The sequence below is a fragment of the Ptiloglossa arizonensis genome, chromosome 1 (genome assembly GCF_051014685.1).
Source record: "Ptiloglossa arizonensis isolate GNS036 chromosome 1, iyPtiAriz1_principal, whole genome shotgun sequence".
NCBI lineage: Eukaryota > Metazoa > Arthropoda > Insecta > Hymenoptera > Colletidae > Ptiloglossa > Ptiloglossa arizonensis.
This window is the reverse complement of record NC_135048.1, coordinates 20502015-20520658: the sequence shown is the minus strand read 5'-3', so window position 1 is coordinate 20520658 and position 18644 is coordinate 20502015. Positions and strand designations below refer to the sequence as shown.

General features: G+C 38.5%; 1 protein-coding gene and 1 long non-coding RNA gene across 2 annotated transcripts in view; one reads left to right on the top strand and one right to left on the bottom strand.

Moving 5' to 3' along the window:
- The window catches only part of Wdp (Leucine rich repeat protein windpipe), a 44720-nt gene that overhangs the window by 5415 nt on the left and 20661 nt on the right, over positions 1–18644 (bottom strand). The window contains exon 2 of the mRNA XM_076322707.1: positions 4944–4993. The gene's annotated coding sequence lies outside the window, so the exon portion shown is untranslated. The remainder of the gene's footprint in view (positions 1–4943; positions 4994–18644) is intronic.
- Positions 4476–13981, top strand: LOC143152498 (uncharacterized). Its single transcript, XR_012993585.1, has 2 exons — positions 4476–4588; positions 13760–13981. It is a non-coding gene; the product is annotated as an uncharacterized LOC143152498 (long non-coding RNA).

The following is an 18644-nucleotide window of genomic DNA, read 5'->3' as shown; positions in this document are numbered from 1 at the left end:
GATAGCCTTCATTCCAAAGGTGAGACGCATTTTTGAAAATTAAAAACTTCAACAATTTATTCAAATTGAAAATGACACTGGACGAGTTTTTCAAAATAACTCGACCAATTTCTATGAAAGAAGCAACGATAAATTAATTCAACGGTTGGAGGTTGTACAAGAAGATGAACACTGAACGATTAATATTTCGCACGTACGTGTACATATTTTCCACGCAACGTCTCTGCTTAGAAAGAAAACTATGCAAAGGCGTGTGAAACGATTCGATACAATGGGTGATCAAATTATTATAAACATATTGAAACTGTTACTTATTTGTAGTTTCGTCAAGAATGGAATTAAAAATGCACTTAACTCGTAGGCAACGTTTCGCAACTATTTCGAAGCTTTTATAATAAAAAAAAAAGTACATAATTATACTACAAAAAATACATATATGTGCTTACACGTATAACAATACATTTTTTAAAAGAACCAAAGTATAGTTTTATATTTACAGCGAAGTTTCAATTCCATTCTCGACCAAACTTCAAATAAATAATCGTTTCAAACTGTTTACGATAATTCGATCATCAATTGTACACGGATGAACGTTCCACCCTGAACGAAACGGGATTACAATTCTAACCAAAACCCCGCAAGTAGTTCGCGTTAAGAACGCGAATCCGAGCGTGACTCACGACCGAATTGTTTATCCCGAACGAAAGCAAAATAAAATGTCCATCTGCTCCGAAATTAACGAACCTTCCCCGAAGAATCCGAGGTCGGGGCAAGGAAAATATAACGACGAAGAAACGATGACTCTTTTTCGTGCCTTTAAATGCCACTTTCAGCCGCCGAACCGCCATCCCGATCGTTCTAAACATAGACAGACCCGAGAGGGAAGCCGTCTACTTTCGGCGCGTTATTTGCATTATTTTGCATACCGTCCGCGTTTGCCGACATTACGTGACGTCACCGTCAATTTCCATATACACACATTCGCGATCCCCGGATAAAAAGAAAAGAAACCGCGTCGCGCGACGCGCGCGTAGCTTTCGCGGGAATGCACGAGCATTGAACTCCTCTGATCGATCGTAATCGCGTCAGCCCGCAGCTGAAGACTGCACGCACCGCGCACCGCGCACCGCGTTCTTTGTACACGCGTTCTGAAATCACTCCGATTCCCATTTGTGCAATGTATTAAGAAGTATCGTTACCGGGACGAACGCGAATCGTCCGTATCATCCGTTAATGAGCCTCGTTATCTCGGAAAAACGAACTGGACGAATGACAGGACGAAAAGAATAAGAATTTAGAGAATGAAACGCACAGAGGGTGACTATGCTTATATCGTGTAGTAAGTATCGAAAAGTATGTTTAGTATATAGGAGTTTGTCGTATTCGATAAAAATTTAGTAGCTTTTTTGAATTTTAGAAGACACGTGTGCTTATATCGTGTAGTAAGTATTGAAAAGGATATTTAGTATATAGGAGTTTGTCGTATTCGATAAAAATTTAGTAGCTTTTTTGAATTTTAGAAGACATGCGTGCTTATATCGTGTAGTAAGCATCGAAAAGGATATTTGGTATATAGTTTGTCGTATTCGAAAACAAAATAGTAGCTTTAACGATATATGGATAGGATAATCTACTGTGTTGAATTTTTGGAATTTTAGAGGACACGCGTGCTTATATCGTGTAGTAAGCATCGAAAAGGATATTTGGTATATAGTAGTTTGTCGTATTCGAAAACAAAATAGTAGCTTTAACGATATATGGATAGGATAATCTACTGTGTTGAATTTTTGGAATTTTAGAGGACACGCGTGCTTATATCGTGTAGTAAGCATCGAAAAGGATATTTGGTATATAGTAGTTTGTCGTATTCGAAAACAAAATAGTAGCTTTAACGATATATGGATAGGATAATCTACTGTGTTGAATTTTTGGAATTTTAAACGAGACGCGTGCTTATATCGTGTAGTAAGCATCGAAAAGAATATTTGGTATATAGTAGTTTGTTGTATTCGAAAACAAAATAGTAGCTTTAATGATATATCGATAGAATAATCTACTGTGTTGAATTTTTGGAATTTTAGACGACACGCGTGCTTATATCGTGTAGTAAGCATCGAAAAGGATATTTGGTATATAGTAGTTTGTCGTATTCGAAAACAAAATAGTAGCTTTAACAATATATCGATAAAATAATCTACTGTGTTGAGTTTCTTTGATTAAAATTTAAAAAATTTTTTTATAATCTACTTCCAGTAGGGGTTAATAAATAATTAAGATAATCGATACCGCTGAACGAACTCTAGTTCTCGCTTGTTTTGAATATTTACAAAAGTAAAAAAAAAACTCAGTTATTGTATCATTGCTCGATACGATTGTTTAAGACGTAAGCATTTCCATAAATAGAAATTGTTTTACACACGCGTGGTCCGTCTCAGATGTGTGAACGAGAAATGATATTTTGAAAACGTTTTCATTGGATGTAATTGTAATTCAATGCTATCTTCCTTAAAGTACTTGTTCCTTGACCCACTGATACCAATTCCTTGTGAATAATTTCAAGGTGGTCAAAGAAGACTATGCTCGTTGAGTTGATATTTGACATACTCCCGCGACTTTTCTTCGTTCACGGTGAAGATTTAGCCGTATCGTTTTGCATTTCGTTCTCTCGCGTCGCTCGAGCCGTGAAATTTGTTTTCCGGCTCGTTTCGACGATTTTATCAAATCTAACGCGGCGTGAATCGATTTTACAAGCATCGTTAAATAAAATAGTAACGGCAATCTCTCTGCAAACAACGCGCTGAAATCAATCTTGATCCACTTCTAGATTTATTCCGCGTGTAAGCCGGATGACGCAATTCGTTTCCAACGTTGGAAATTAGCATGTAAAAATTACATTCTCATTACTCCAGAGACGGACCGCGTACGTATAATGTATGTATTATAGCAAGTGGCTGTCACGTGTTCTCACTTTTATGTCAATTTTTACACGTACAGTGTCTCTCTGCGGAATTGTTCAAACGTATGGAAAATTTTCGAAAATATTGTAACACACGGGAACGTCCGTGTTTTATGAACGATTTAAATTCTAGCAGCTCGTTCGACGAGTTTTTGCGATTGTTAAATAAATTTGATGTCGCAGAGACTACATTAATCGACTACAATGTGATTTTTCATCTTTGAATTGATTCATCGATGTCGTACTTCAGAGAGAACGATCGAGTTCGGATTTTTCAAATTTTCGTAACGTCAGTAGCTATTTTTCCAAGTCGATCAAATTTCTATTCTATTTTCCCAAAAAATTTTCTCAACTTCGATGTAAATATTACTGTTGCCTGTCGTGTTTAAATTTGTTTCAGCATCTATTAAAAAACCAAGTACCGAGAATTGGTGAATCTCTTACAGTTTGAACTAGTAGAAGTATGTTTATGTACGTATGCTTCGCGTCGAAAATTCGCAGAGCTTTAGAAAAGTGAGCAGTAGGGTGTCGATTGACGTCAGTTTACGATATTTTATTGAAAGAGATAGACGTAAACTGAAAAACAAATTCCGACATACACGTGCCCAATTTTGTGACTTCGAGGTTCATGTTAATAGATACCTGTTTATTATTACATTTCGCTATCTACTTCTCACTGTTACCGATTGTTGTACATTCGAATGTACAGATCACAGATTTAACGTACAGATTTGCAGTACATCGGAATGTTAAGATTACTTTTTACCACAAAATAATTCATTTCTTAAACGAAGTGACATCCATCGAGAATCATTGCAGACAATCGAATACAACCACGAGAGAAACGTTGCAGCTACAAACCATTGAAGTAATATTTTTATTACGAAACTTGTCATGTATTAAACAAAAAATCATATTAATTTTTTAGACAAACCTATCATTCATTATAAGCTCTCAATAAATATAATTATAATTATTAAAATTCGTATCAAATTTTAATTTCTTAATCGAATTCAATTCATCGAACCCCAAAGAACTCGAGATGCACGAGGAATATTTTTGCTTTTTATTAAACGAAAAAAAAATTCAACGAAGTGTAAAAACATAAAAATTTAAAGACGTTCGAGTGCTAGTGTCTAGTGTCACCGGTGATTACGCGTATCCAAGAACACGTAGCAGTTGCGAGTAAGTAGCGAGTCGGTCTAAGACCAGACAATGGAATTATAAATACGAAACGCGTCGAAAAGACAAATTCGTCGCAAAGCGTATTATTGAAATCTGTGTGTCGGCCCGTCACGCAATTCCGTCGGGTCGAATGTCCAAATGACGCGTGCAGATACATGTGTACGCGCTGTCAGACACTTCTGACAACTTCTGCGCCTAATTTGCAAACAGACGCAACGGCTAATAGGACTTAAGTAGTTACGTACTGCGCAAAGCAGTCTCGGAGTGTTTTGTTCGGTCGCGTGGGTGGCGGCAGGTCATGGCCAATGAGTTCGAGAGATTTTAATAGACAATCCGCGATTCTTCGGCGTGCTAACTCGAGGAAAGAACAACACCTGACAATCTGCCCATTTATAGACTCGAATGCCTTCGTATACCACTAAGTCGGTTCTCAGAGTGAAACGCGGAGTAAGTGTAGCTAAACTCTTCTGTAACACGGTTAAGTCGCGGTTACATCGAAACTGTGTACACTCTACTCACTACTGTGAATACTATAAAATTGCATCGTACGTACGCTCAAAAGTAGAGTATTTGTTAACAAAGAAGAAGAAAAAATGATCGCTTTACGTTGAAGAATTTTTGACGATTTTAGAAATGCATCCGAAATTGAATATGTAATATCATACGTTTGGAATTAATATTATATAAATACAAATTTGACGAGCAATATTTGGTATAGAGTTATCGTGTTGTGGAAGGATTGACGAAGATTTTTTATCGTGTTATAATGGGGGTACATGGAAAAAAGTTTATAAATACTCACGACTTGTTTGATCAGATGTGGCTTCAGCAGCGATGTAATTTCGGGAGCATCTGCAATGCAATAGAAAATATATGTATATATTTTTTTTTTATTGTTTAGTTTCTATCGAATTGTCACGATGACAAAAAGGGTAAAAAATATTGTATAGAGGAAAGTTGAGAGTACATTGAAATTAAACGATGATAAATATATTACCCATTCGTGACCTTTAAATAATGGATCTCATCGATAAATCTAATACGATAAATTCCAGAAAACAGTGGAGTATATTTTAACATATAAATACATCATTTACATCTAATGATATTAAATTTCACTCGCGACGTTTCGAATCTTCAGTTTCGGGTCATCTTTTATTCAGACAGAAGTAGTAAATCTATAAATAGATAATGAACGTAATGGCCGTACAGCGATAAGGAAATAAAATTAGAAAAAAGTGTGTAATAATAACAAAGAGAAAGAAAATGGAAACAACTGTAAAAAGTATGATACGAAGTCGTCCGTTCGAAGACGGGTGTAAACATCTTGATTTGTATTTGGTCTGCGAAGTATCAAGAAAACGTGGTAAGTTTTATGCCTCTTCGTTTTATTTTGCCGTGTTGGTTATACGATGGAAAAAGAAGAATAAATTCCGAGCTGTCAGGGACTCTGACAGCAGTGAAAAAGAAATTTGTCTCAATCATCGCGAAGATTTACTAAGCGATAAGAAGAAATTAATTTCTTGAAAAAGAGGGCCCATAAATACAATTACATCGAGCGATTCTAATTAGAGTATCGACGATCGGTAATAATCGATCGCTTATGTGTTTTGAACACCTTCTAGATTGACTCTTAAAAAACATGTCACGCTCCGTTGGAATTACGTATCAATATCGTTCCTAACCAAATAAATATAAACGTCACTCGTTGCACGAGCGACACGCCTCCCTGCGGCGAACGCGGGAAGCTTAAAATTTCCAGCGCGTACGCCATTGCGTACAATTGTGCAATATTTACAAGCGATACGAAAAAGTACGCAACGTGGAAATGTTACATCCTGTACCGTTGCAGAATAATACAAGCACGTTTTATTTACATCCGTGTACAACGAGTAAACTTTAATCGAATCGTGTAACATCCTCGAAGGAAACGTTTCGGTTGCGAAAGAGAAAATGTTTGAAAACAGTTCACGGTGCATTGGCGCGTACTAGTACGATTCGTGCAAGTGAAAATATCCATCCAGTGGACGACTGCGAAAACTTATCGCGCGATAATTACGATTACAAAATGGAGACCGATTTCCGTCGATTCTCGTCAGTTACGTTCTTTGGTATCAGTTTTACGGTAACAAGTGTTCCGCCGACATTTACCTGTTCTTTTAGAGTTCAAAGAGCACCGTCATTACGCTCAAAACCGTGTCGTGTGCTGCGACATAAGTTACAATTACACCGCGGTAAAAGTGCTCCCTTTTTTGTTTAATAACTGTGTAACCCAGTTCGGACGGAGATTATTCGGAATTACGGCACACCGAGCTGCAATAAACTCAAACACGCGAATTAAACCTGTTGCCTATCTCCGTTCTGTGATCGCTGCCAAACGTATCTTATATCATTCCGTGTAAATGTTAATTGAAAACCGGAAGACATAACAGCGTGTACTCGGTGTGCGTTATATTTCGAATTCATTGCCGTCTCATTGCGAGCGCTCATTATTATTGCGCAATCGATTGACATAACGGTCGTATAAGTGCAATTTTTGTCTCAATTAGAAGTCGTTTCACGCTGTCGCGGTTTTTATACGTTTCCCTGTTGAATCGCGATCGGTACGTTTATTAACGCAATCTGTGACCGATAGTTTCCCGAAGTATTACATTAATTTAAATTCCTCTCGGCCCGTAGCCCGGAGTAATAATAAATAGCCGTTTCATAGAGTAATATAACCACGATAAATGTTATATTAAACGTAAACGATTCCGCGAGGACCTCTTTCGTTGCCCTGTGTTGGCCAGTGGAAGAAACGATCGTTTATAGCGAAGACGAAGATGCAAGGAACGTGTGCTTATAACGAATAAAGGCAATGTGGACACTTTCGAGGAATTTTGGTTACATTTCCCGTTTCGAAACTGTTTCTCCACGATCGTAGCGATCTGAAGCCACACCGTGTAAGCGAGACTTATTCTCGTTCCATCGGTTACCTCTATAATTGCACCAACCTCGATACTTGTAGCAATTTCCAGCCACCATTGCAATCGTCCGCGTTCTACCGTACGTACGTACGAAAGTATTCCATTTTCACGATCACTTAACAGTATTCCCTTTTATTATCCTGAAAAAGGGTCATTATCTCTCTTACAAAGGGACCACAAGACATGCACCGATTTTAACGACACTTGGTACATACCTTCGTCAGAACCAACAAAAATCTAACCTCTATCGTTTATTTAGATACTCGTCAGTTCGTGAGATCTTAACAAAGATCGTTCGTCCGCTGACACTTCGAGCATTTAAACGACACTGTTCTTTTTAACTTCGAACGATAGTCCATCGACCGCGGTCGTTGCTTCCAAGCGACGACGCGACCTCGGTTCGAATCCCGCTGGAACAGGTTTTTTTTTATTTTTTCCCCCCTTACATTTTGTTTGGATTTATACAGAAAGTAACAACGTTACGTAATCATTTCTTTTGACATTTAAACGAACCTCTTTTTCGTCGATCACTTGGAACGAATACGCAAGAATACTCGAAAACTCGTATCGGGTGAATACTGTTGCCGCGCGCAGCGAACACGCGAAGGTCACGAAAACCCTCCTGCAGTCAGAAATCATTTTAACGTAAGCGACGCCATAAACTGGGATTCTTGGGGAGCCGTACACCTCGCACAGCCTAGCCTCGACCGTGGCTCGTTCCACGAACGAGACGTCGCAGCTCGATTTCCAAGAATCCAAAGACCGATACGAGATTGGATAAAACAATACTGAAACTTTTACTCGGTTCGCAAAACTAGCTCGATCGTATAATTGCTGTCGATAGCTGTGGTATCTCCAAGACATTTATCGATAGCGAGTTGACAGTGATCAGCTTCGAACGTGTCCGTGGTATTAATCGCTGCTACAGTGCATCCGGTGGAAAAAGTGTCTCCGTGAAGTTTTCCGTGAAAAATCGAAGCAGAAACTTTGCAGATGTGGCTGAGAACTGCTTTCGAAGACGATTGCCCGAACGAGGTAACGTTTAGATAACTTACCAATAAGTTTCTCGATAGATTGGAAGATTTAAAGAGAAATAGAGAAGAAGAGGAAGCAGAGTAGAAATAGAAAACGATTCGTTCGTTGAATCGAAAATGGCGAATTATTCGAAGTGAGAGATAATAAATTGTTTAATCATTTCCCAATGTCGTGGAAATCGTTACGCGTAACGTCACCGTCCGATATTTCCTCCTTTTAATGGAAATCAAACGCGCATTGATTGAATAAATAGTTCCGTATCAAGGTTCTGTATAATTAATAATAAATTAAAGGAAATGGTAAATAATAAAATTGTACCGTGATAAATCGAAGTAAACGAGCTTCGACAACGTCCCACTTCAACTAGTTTCTAGAATATTGATTTATCTCCCGAGAGCAACGATTTATCATAACCAGGATCGTCCAGCATCCGATCGCGACCTTGTACCACGACAAACCTGTTAATTAATACCATATTGTTCGCGGAAACTTTTTTAGGCACATTCCTTCAGTATTTTAAAATACGTATTTTTCATTGGTACAAGTGGTTCTCAATAGTAGACGTTTGATAAAGTTACTGGGTGCAATAAAAAAGGAAAAGATACTTTTAAAATACGAGAAGAAGAAAAGTCTTCGTAAAATTCCCTAGGAACTATTATTGTCAAAATCGTGATGACTGAAATTCGAATCTTTTCCAATTCGATTAGCTATTGGTGTTCAATAATTTAAAAAATCTCTTATTAAAATACGAGAAAAATAAAAATTCTCATAAAATTCCCTAGGAACTATTATTGTCAAAATCGTGGTAGCTAAAATTCGAATATTTTCCAATTCAATTAGCTATGATTGCTTAATAAAAAAAAATTTATTAAAATACGAGAAGGAGAAAAGTCCTCGTAAAATTCCCTAGGAACTATTATTGTCAAAATCGTGATGATTGAAATTCAAATCTTTCCCAATTCGATTAGCTATTGGTGCTCAATAATTAAAAAAACTCTTATTAAAATACGAGAAGAAGAAAAGTCCTCGTAAAATTCCCTAGGAACTATTATTGTCAAAATCGTGATGACTGAAATTCGAATATTTTCCAATTCAATTAGCTATTATTGCTTAATAAAAAAAAATGTATTAACATACGAGAAGGAGAAAAGTCCTCGTGAAATTCCCTAGGAACTATTATTGTCAAAATCGTGATGACTGAAATTCGAATATTTTCCAATTCAATTAGCTATTATTGCTTAATAAAAAAAAATGTATTAACATACGAGAAGGAGAAAAGTCCTCGTGAAATTCCCTAGGAACTATTATTGTCAAAATCGTGATACCTAGAATTCGAATCAATCGAAACTCGTCGAACACAGTATTGTTTACGCGAGGATCTAACTTATCTGTTCGTTCCATCGAACGCGAAGGAATCTAAATCAGCGTCACATTGGAGCAAGTTGATCGTTCGCGTTGATCCTTGAACGACGACGATAGAAACGATTTGAGAAAACAACGAACGCCAAGGTGGGTTTCTTACTCGGGCAATATCGTTTTGTCCAGATTCGGTGGTAAAAAGCTCGACATCGTCGATGAAAGAAATCGTGGAATCCACGGTCGATCCATCTCGAATGACACAATACGATCACCGGAGTCGACAATAGCTACACCGAGGCTGACCAGGAAATTCGAAGTTGTAAAGAACCCGGCAACGAGCATACACACCCGCTTTGGTCATGGTTCGGCTTTTTGCCGGCTGCGTGCTTAACGGTACCATCGCGGCCTCGTGGTCCAGTTAACCACGTGCTTCTACGAGAGCCGGCGATTCCAGAAGTCGTTTCAGGAGGTCGTGTACCTTTCGGTACGAGGAAGTCGAAAGTATCTCTGAAATCTCCTCTCCTCAAGCTCCGCGTTAACGAAAGAAAAAGATCGCCGAGCTCACCGTGTTTCTTGCATTCTCGTAGTTTCGTGCTTACCGAATTGATAACCTTCGTTTCGCCTCGATAAACGTCGGCCACGGGCCCTCGGGGTCTTCTCGGATCTTAAAATTCCGATTTCACGTAATTCGAGATTGGCTTATGCAACTGTGTACAATTGTGTATAATCAGCGATACCGACTTTGAAGTATTCAGTCCCCGGACGAAAAGAAACGGTAACGATTGGAGGAACGCGTGAACGAAATACAGGAAGGAACTTTCAGAAACGATGTAACCATCGGTGTGATTTTTCGAAGGAACATAGATATCAATGTCATATAAATTAGAAAAAGGAATCTTTCTCTCGCTCGTTAATACGGTTTCCCTCTTGTTGATACCGGTAGTAATTTAATTCAATGTGCAAATGAGTGAATAAATTTACATCCAAGAAAGAAGAATTAGCAAATTAAATTGGATTGCTCCTCGCGTACCAAAAAAAAGGGAAACCGTGCTGCGTAATGATGTTAAGTCATAAAAGGTTTACGGCACTCGTTAAATAGAATTAAAGTGAGCCATACAATAGTACAGAATTTCAAACAAATGTTTACCAATTAAAATAGTCGTCATTTATGTCGATATAAGAGATAAAAGTCGAATCTGAAATTAACATCGAAATTTTAATACAAATCTTTCACCAAACGTTCCGATAATTCTTGTTAAAATTATTCTTAGTGCGTGACCAACGACGCGTATCTACGGAACAAGTAACATTGTTTTTAATTCTATTACTCGACCGGACAAAACGATTAAATAAATGACAGCCGATGGGTGAATGATCTGGGTCGTATGGTGGTTTCAAAACTTAGATCCTAAAGTGTACGGTACATGTCAACCGCGCTATATGTGGTCGAGTAGAAAAAGCATTCTTTTTCCATCGATCTCGAGAAGATCGTTTTTCAGCCACTTTTTGTCAAACCACATCGAGTTACGAGCAATACCTCCCAGCATTAATGGATTTTCTGTCGCTAAGAAAATTTATCTCGACTACTTCTTTCCTCTAAAGCGTCTATAAATCTTTCGAACGATTTCTTTCGATATTCTGCCAAGTTTGAATCCTCAAAATACGAAACATTGTTCACCGAAAACGACTTCCATTCTGAACTCACATGTAAGAGAACAAATAGTATTTTGTAAAAAAAAATACCAACACTTAAACCTACAAACAAACGAATCATCCTTCGAGTAGACATACCATGCTATTCATTACATTGTGCAACGACTATTTTACAGAAACGTGAGAAACCTTCTTGCAACGACCCAATAATAATAATACGTCTTCGTTGCACCGGAGATGCATCCAATATAAAATGTGGAATCGTGTGTGGAATGTGATGCATAGAAATGAAAGTAGATGTACATTTACGTATAAAGACGGTTTCTGTATATGTGTATATATATACTGTTATTGATACAGCCTCGAAGATATCGTAATAAACCCCGAGATTAATAGTTTAAGAGATATTCCCTTTTTAACTCGCAAGTAGACGGTTCTTTGTACGAGTACACACTCCGTGAAATGACTGATATCTCGAGAGTTCAATGAGTCAATAACTAATGGACGACCTCGGAATGACTATGGAGACTGTTTCACAGCTACGGGCACCAAACTTAATCGTTACACGAATCTTGTAAGATGAAAAACCATCAACGTATCCCCGAGTTTCCCGCTACGTAAAACTGTTGTTTCTTTGCTCGATCCGATATATCGTGCAATGATTTATAACACGCGCTCGCGCGTTCGAGAGTGCGCGAGCGGCTGTTTTAAATGAACGCGTGGCGTAAAAGAAATCTAAGAAAGGAAAAAAAAAGGAAAACAAAAAAGAACCGACAAGACGTATGGAAACCACACACGTCCGCAATTACCACGGGCGCAATAATGCAAATGTAAATGCAGCCCGTAACAAGAGATATTTCATTACGAGGTCACCTGTTAGTTGTTGACACGCTGAACTCTCGAGATATCGGACATTTTGCAATACGTGTAATCGTGCGAAGAGTTATTGCCTTATAAACTAGAAAATAAACCTCGCGAAAACGACTAGTTCGAGGACCTATGTTTATCGACCTTAAGCCGTTTTATTATACTATAAGCTCACCATTTTTAGCCAAGGTATAATCTCCCGAATATACGAAACTTGTATCTTTAACTCAATTGCATATATTATAATAACTTTAATCGTAGAAAAGGAAATATTATACGTCGCCACGGTTGAAAAATACACGAAGAACGCGTCAAGTTTAAGTCTTCGACATCTTCGTCGGATTTAATAATCCGAGATTACAATTTTTAAATACTTTTTTCATCGTCTTCAATACAGTTATAATAGTATTCGCGTACGATTTTTAGATATTCGAACTTCGTTCGAGACGTTGATCGACTCGCATAGTGTCGATCCAAGGTACGAGGAAAAAAACGAACGAGACCAATTTCATGGAGAAAGCTTGTACAAGCCTGCATTCGAACAGTCATCGTTTTCAACAATTGCTACGGAAAACCAGTTTCGTGATCGACAGTGTACACTCGATTCGAACGATTCTGTCCGCACTACCATAGACGCGCGTGAGGCGTGAAGCGAATCTCAACTCCCGATTGGTGGAATCCGCATCACCAATCTTGCTCCGCCAATAGGAAGCGACTCGCCTTTCGCGCTTCTGTGGTAGTGTGGACAGAATCGTTCGAGTCGGTGTTGAGCAGAAAATATCACTCGAAACAGCGTTCACGATTCAAAATGAACAATCGTTAATCGCACGTAACCGTCGACGATCGAATCAATCGTTAGTCTCTAGCGATGTCTAGGTAAAATATACCCTGAATTTCACCCAATACCAGAACATTAGAAAAGTTGTATCTCGAGTTAGATCAGACTTATAAACACTACATTGTTCGCAAGTTTGACCTTTACCCTCCGAACGTTTTCTAAACGATTCGTTTTAAATTAAAAAATGTAAATAGTGGAAACCAAAACGACAAATCGATGAATATATAAATTTTATTCGTTTCGTGCATCGTTCTGATGTAAAATATAAATACTAACGACAACAATGTTGCGAAATGTATACGTATACTCTACGCGTGTCTCGATTATCTTGCACTTCTTGACATTCGAAAGCTTGGTGCGTCGATCGAAAGCTCGTTCCATCTACTTTATCGTAACAATTCCATTTGTGTAATAAGTCATCATTCTGTAACAACACCACGTTCCATCGTCACACGAACACGCGTAACGCACACAAATGCATTATTTATGGAAGGAAAAGTTCCAATATCTAACGAACAGAGAGCAGGTGACTTGCATTTAGCCAAGTTCGGGGTTAAGGGGACCCCATCGGAGGAACCGTGCCGCAACTTCGAACCAAAGTACCAAAAGGATTGAGACGTACCCTCACCTGGACCTCGTTAAACGATTAACCTTTGCACCCACGGTTCTGAAACACCCTGTAGGTCGCTCTTCGCGATTTTCCCCCACCCCCTCTAGTTGCTCACGGTGGGATCACGCACCGCGGTAAAATCCCGCAACGGAGTGCAACGCCAACTCGTTCGGCACAATAGATTACACTCGACAGAGGATGCAACCGGCGCATCTGTGTAATTATTACGCGGACGTTACGCGCGTAAGCAACATAACTGCAAACTTACCATCCGCAATATCCATTTACAGGAATCTCAAGGTGTTCCGGCAGGAGCACGAAGACACGGCCAGGACCCCGGCTGCGTGAAGCGCGACGAGGAGGCGAAGATGGTGAAAGAAGAGGAAAGAGTAGAAGAAGAAGAAGAAGAAGAAGAAGAAGAAGGAGGAGGAAAAAAAAAATAAAGAGGGAAAAAAAAGAAGAGGAGGGAAGGGTAGAAGCGGAACCGAGGAAAAAGGAAAGCAGCGCGAGGGAATGCGGGCTCGAATGTGTCGAGGGGGGAAAAAGAGAGTGAAAGAGGAGGGGAAAAGAGAGACACACAGGCCACACAGGGAGAGTGTCTTAACCACACAGGTATCGCGGTATCAATGGCAGCCGGTCGTGCGAAACGATTAGCAAACCGTAACGCACCAGAAATCAGGCTCGGTGCATACGTCAGGACAGGTCAATCAACTCGAAATAATCGCGAATAACGAGGCGTATTCGCTTTCCTAACGAGCCTTTCTAGTTATGAATTGCCGCTTTCGATTAACGGTCCTGGACTACGAACCGATCAACGGACATGGAGGACGCGAACGCACCAACCGATCCCGATGCAACGGACGAATTATCGGGGGACCATTTTGTTTCACCGTGTTCGTAGAGTTTACCTAACTGACCGGCGAGCCGCTCGACGAACACGGTCTTCTCTTTTTACGCGATGTTTGCAATCAACGGGATCGCGTGACTTGGACGATTCGACGTAACAGATCGAAAACAATGAGATCTATGATCCTCGATCGGTGGAGTCACGGGTCGGACAAGATATCGTGGATGTTGCAACGAACAACGAGATTGCAACGAATAGTTTGTAATTATAATTCGTTACCTACGGTTAAACACAATTATCGTGAACGATGATTGATTATCCGTCCGACAACCCGTATACTTATTTTTATGCAACGAGCAACGAATCTTGTTTTACGTGTGGATTGTAAATTGTTATTTGCGGTTGTAGGTTCTGTTGCTCAGTTGTGTAGGAATAAATATTGTTTTGTAGGAATAGTTGTAGATTCTGTTTAGTTGTGTAGGAATAAATATTGTTGTGTAGAAATAGTTGTAGATTCTGTTGCTTACAATTAGTTGTGTAGGAATAGTTATAGATTCTGTTGCTTAGTTGTGTAGGAATAAATATTGTTTTATAGGAATAGTTGTAGATTCTGTTGCTTAATTGTCTAGGAATAAATATTGTTGTGTAAAAATAATTGTAGATTCTGTTGCTTAATTGTCTAGGAATAAATATTGTTGTGTAAAAATAGTTGTAGATTCTATTGCTTGTTGTGTAGGAATAATTGTAGATTCTGTTGCTTAGTTGTGTAGGAATAAATATTGTTGTGTAGGAATAGCTGTAGATTCTGTTGCTTGTTGTGTAGGAATAAATATTGACAACTATGGTACAAACAGAATAATTCTTTATGTAACGTTTACGACACATTTTCTTTTTTTTCAATCGTCTTTAGAATTGTTTACTTGCAAACGTAAGCGAAGTGGAAGTATAACTTACCTCGTAAAAGGACAAGTGAAATATAAACACAACTTTACTTTATATATATATATACAAGTTCACCGATGTGCTCCTTTTATTAATTTTTATACCAATTAAGGCTATTGAGACGCATATTCTTATAAAATGGCTTTTCACCCTTTAATGTCGGTGAGTTATTGTTAGGAAGTAAGGCGATAGTCATTGAGATGAGATTGTTGGGCAACATTGAAGAGAAAGAAAACCTGCTTGACGGTGCTTGCAAATAAGTGAAAGTAACGACACAACGTGTGCTCTTAAAAATACGATACGTCGTAGTCAATGAATAATAGATCGACGTGATTAACAGAACAGCATTATAAGAAGAAACGGAGAATAAAATTAGAAGAAAAAGCACTGTGGTAACTGTACAGTTGATTATTCGAATATATTGACCAATTGTACGATGGAAATGTTACTCGCTGCATCGAAGTTTGAAGAAAACGTTTGAAACTTTGAATAATTCATCAGAAGAGCAACAGGAGTTATTTGCTACTAATATTGACTGGGAAAACAGTGATTTTACACGCAGATTGTCTAATTTTAATCTTACCACTATATCGTCTCTAAGATAGTCGGTAACAGGAAAGGAGTCAAGTTTGTAGATGTTGAAATCGTCTTCGTTGCGATACATGGAACTACGCAGTGGTAATCGTCTATGATTAATGTACGTATTCTGACAAGTGCAACGATCTTAAATAGAAATGTTTACTATACTAGAAAGCGTGAATGCATTTGCACGGGCATTCAAACATTTCCAGATTCCCTTGCGAAAAAATAAGAAGACATTAATTTTTACAGTTCGATGGGCGAAATATTTTAACTGAAAGATAATTTTTCAAGGTCGTTTTCAAGTTTTCCAAGACCATCGATATTTTTTTACAACGGCACCGTACGTTGTTGTAATTTATAATACCCGAGCCGAGGAGAAACTGAAGACAAATTCCAAGATTTTATTACGCATTGTTTATTTACATCGCGAGATACTTGATCCTAGATATCAAATATTCGATGACAAAATAGTAAAAGTTAAACAAATAATGTCTCTGCGAACGGTACAACTTTTAAACTTAATACCGACCTGTTCGGAGAAAGTAGAATGATCGTATCACAGTGGAACACCCTGTATACAGTTACAAGCATCGATAGATGTGATTAGCAAGCAGTGCATCTGAAAACTGGTAATTAAAATGTTCCATAAACGCCTCACGAGACGGTTAAAGTGCACAACACAGGAGTTGTATCGAACGATTGTGTAACTTGTTGCAGTTTCAAGAAACAACATTTATGGTAAATCGCGTGAATGTCAAAACCATTGGAGATAAAGTGTAATAGTATTTTGTACGGCGTATAATTGGCAACAATCGGATACGCGGCGGCGAAAAGTTTCTCAGAAGAGAAAGCAACTTTTGGGTGAAACAGTAAATAACCACCACGTGAAACGAAATTTTATTCTCAAGTTCTCGATTCAAATTACCATGTAAATTATTTATAACCGTATATTATACTTTATCGTGGTCTATAAATTACAAATAAAAATGAAGTTACAAGTGATTCCAATAATTTCCAACGAATTAATATACGTTTTATACGTATGCAGGAAGATTTTATTTTACAAGAGACGAACAATCGATGGAAAGAAATATCTCGAAACTTCTGCTATTCTTATATGGTGTGAGTCACCGTGGCTTAGCACCTTAAATAACTCTTTTACTTTTGATATTACGAAAGAGTGTCTCAGAAAAGATACGCTCTATTTAGTGGGTGCTACGAATACTCGAAAGACTTTTTATACAGATCTCGTTGTTTTTAACATCCGAAAATCACCTTGTCCTTTTTAAACGAAACGTGACTCTTTCCAAACCTTATCATATTTTACGTTCTATTTACATTTCTGTCCGAGAAGTCGCTCGAAATTTGGACTATCTACGACGCGAAATAAACGATAATAAACAAGAAATTCAGAATCTCCTTTAAGTAAATTATTCACGTACGGAATGTTCTTCCCTCGATCGAACGCTTCGTCTTCCTATTTTTCGCAACGTTCTCGTATTTCTCACAGACTTTAAGTCTCAATTATCAAAGCGGATACGACGTTCTTTTAAACAAAGTTATATTTTACTTGCTGCAACGAGCAACGATGTGATTCCATTTCTGACTTCGATGCATAAAGAGCAAAATTTATTACGTTGTTCCACTCGTGAAAGTGGATGGTCCCGATGTAAAGTTAACGAGCCGACGATGAACGAATATTATAAATCGTAATAATACGACGAAAGCCCGCGATAATTTCGCGACTCGTACTCGGTAGTCGTTACCATTTACGTATCTCTCGGAGCTTTTGTCTCTGCCAAGATCAAAGTAGCGGAAACGTCGTCTTAACGTTTCCTTTTGCGCGATCGTATTGCTAACTCACGGCGAGGAACGCATCTGGATAAATCTGAAACAAGATTTCCTTGCGCTAACGCACACGCGCAACATATCGGTTATTAATTTCACGATTATCGCTTAGCTTTGACAGGTAGTTTGTAATACAATGAAAAAATAGTCCCGTTATCGAGCCGCAAACTGGTTTTCCGCGACTGATGAAAGCACGCCAGCTGGTAGGCCAGTTGGCAACGTTAAACCCGTGCATCTTCGACGACGTGTCTCGGGGACGCGCAAGTGCCATGGTATCGGCACGAACCGCGAGCATCACGTGGCCGGTGTTCCTAAAATAATCCTTATTGACAACCAATGGAAGGCAATTAAGAACGATATCTGGCCACTGACATACATTTCGTGGCGAAACAAAAGACGCGAACGCCCGCGGACGTTGATCGGCTAGGAGAGCAAGGCGTGTCCCCTGTCAGACACATTCGTCGATTGAATAAGCGATAGAAATCGCACTTGGTTTTATAATTCAAGGGTATGCATACACAGTAGTAACCACTGACCCGTTAATCGCTGAAATTATTTTATTCGCAATATTCGTGTTTTCTGTCTGCGAAAGTGTCACTTGTCAAACACGTTTCTCGATCGATTAAGCGATAGAAATCGCACTTGGTTTTATCATTCAAGGGTACATCGAATATACGAGAGTATACATTGACACATTAATCACTGAAATTAGTTTATTTTCAATATTCGTGTTTTCTGTCTGCAGAAGTGTCACTTATCAGACACGTTCCTTGATCAATTAAGCGATAGAAATCGCATTTGGTTTTATAATTTAAGTAAAATTGTGTACCGATCGTACCATAGTATACATTGACCTATTAATCGCTAAAATTATTTTATTTTCAATATCCATGTTTTCTGTCTGCAAAAGTGTCACTTGTTAGACACGTTTTTCGATCGATTAAGCGATAGAAATC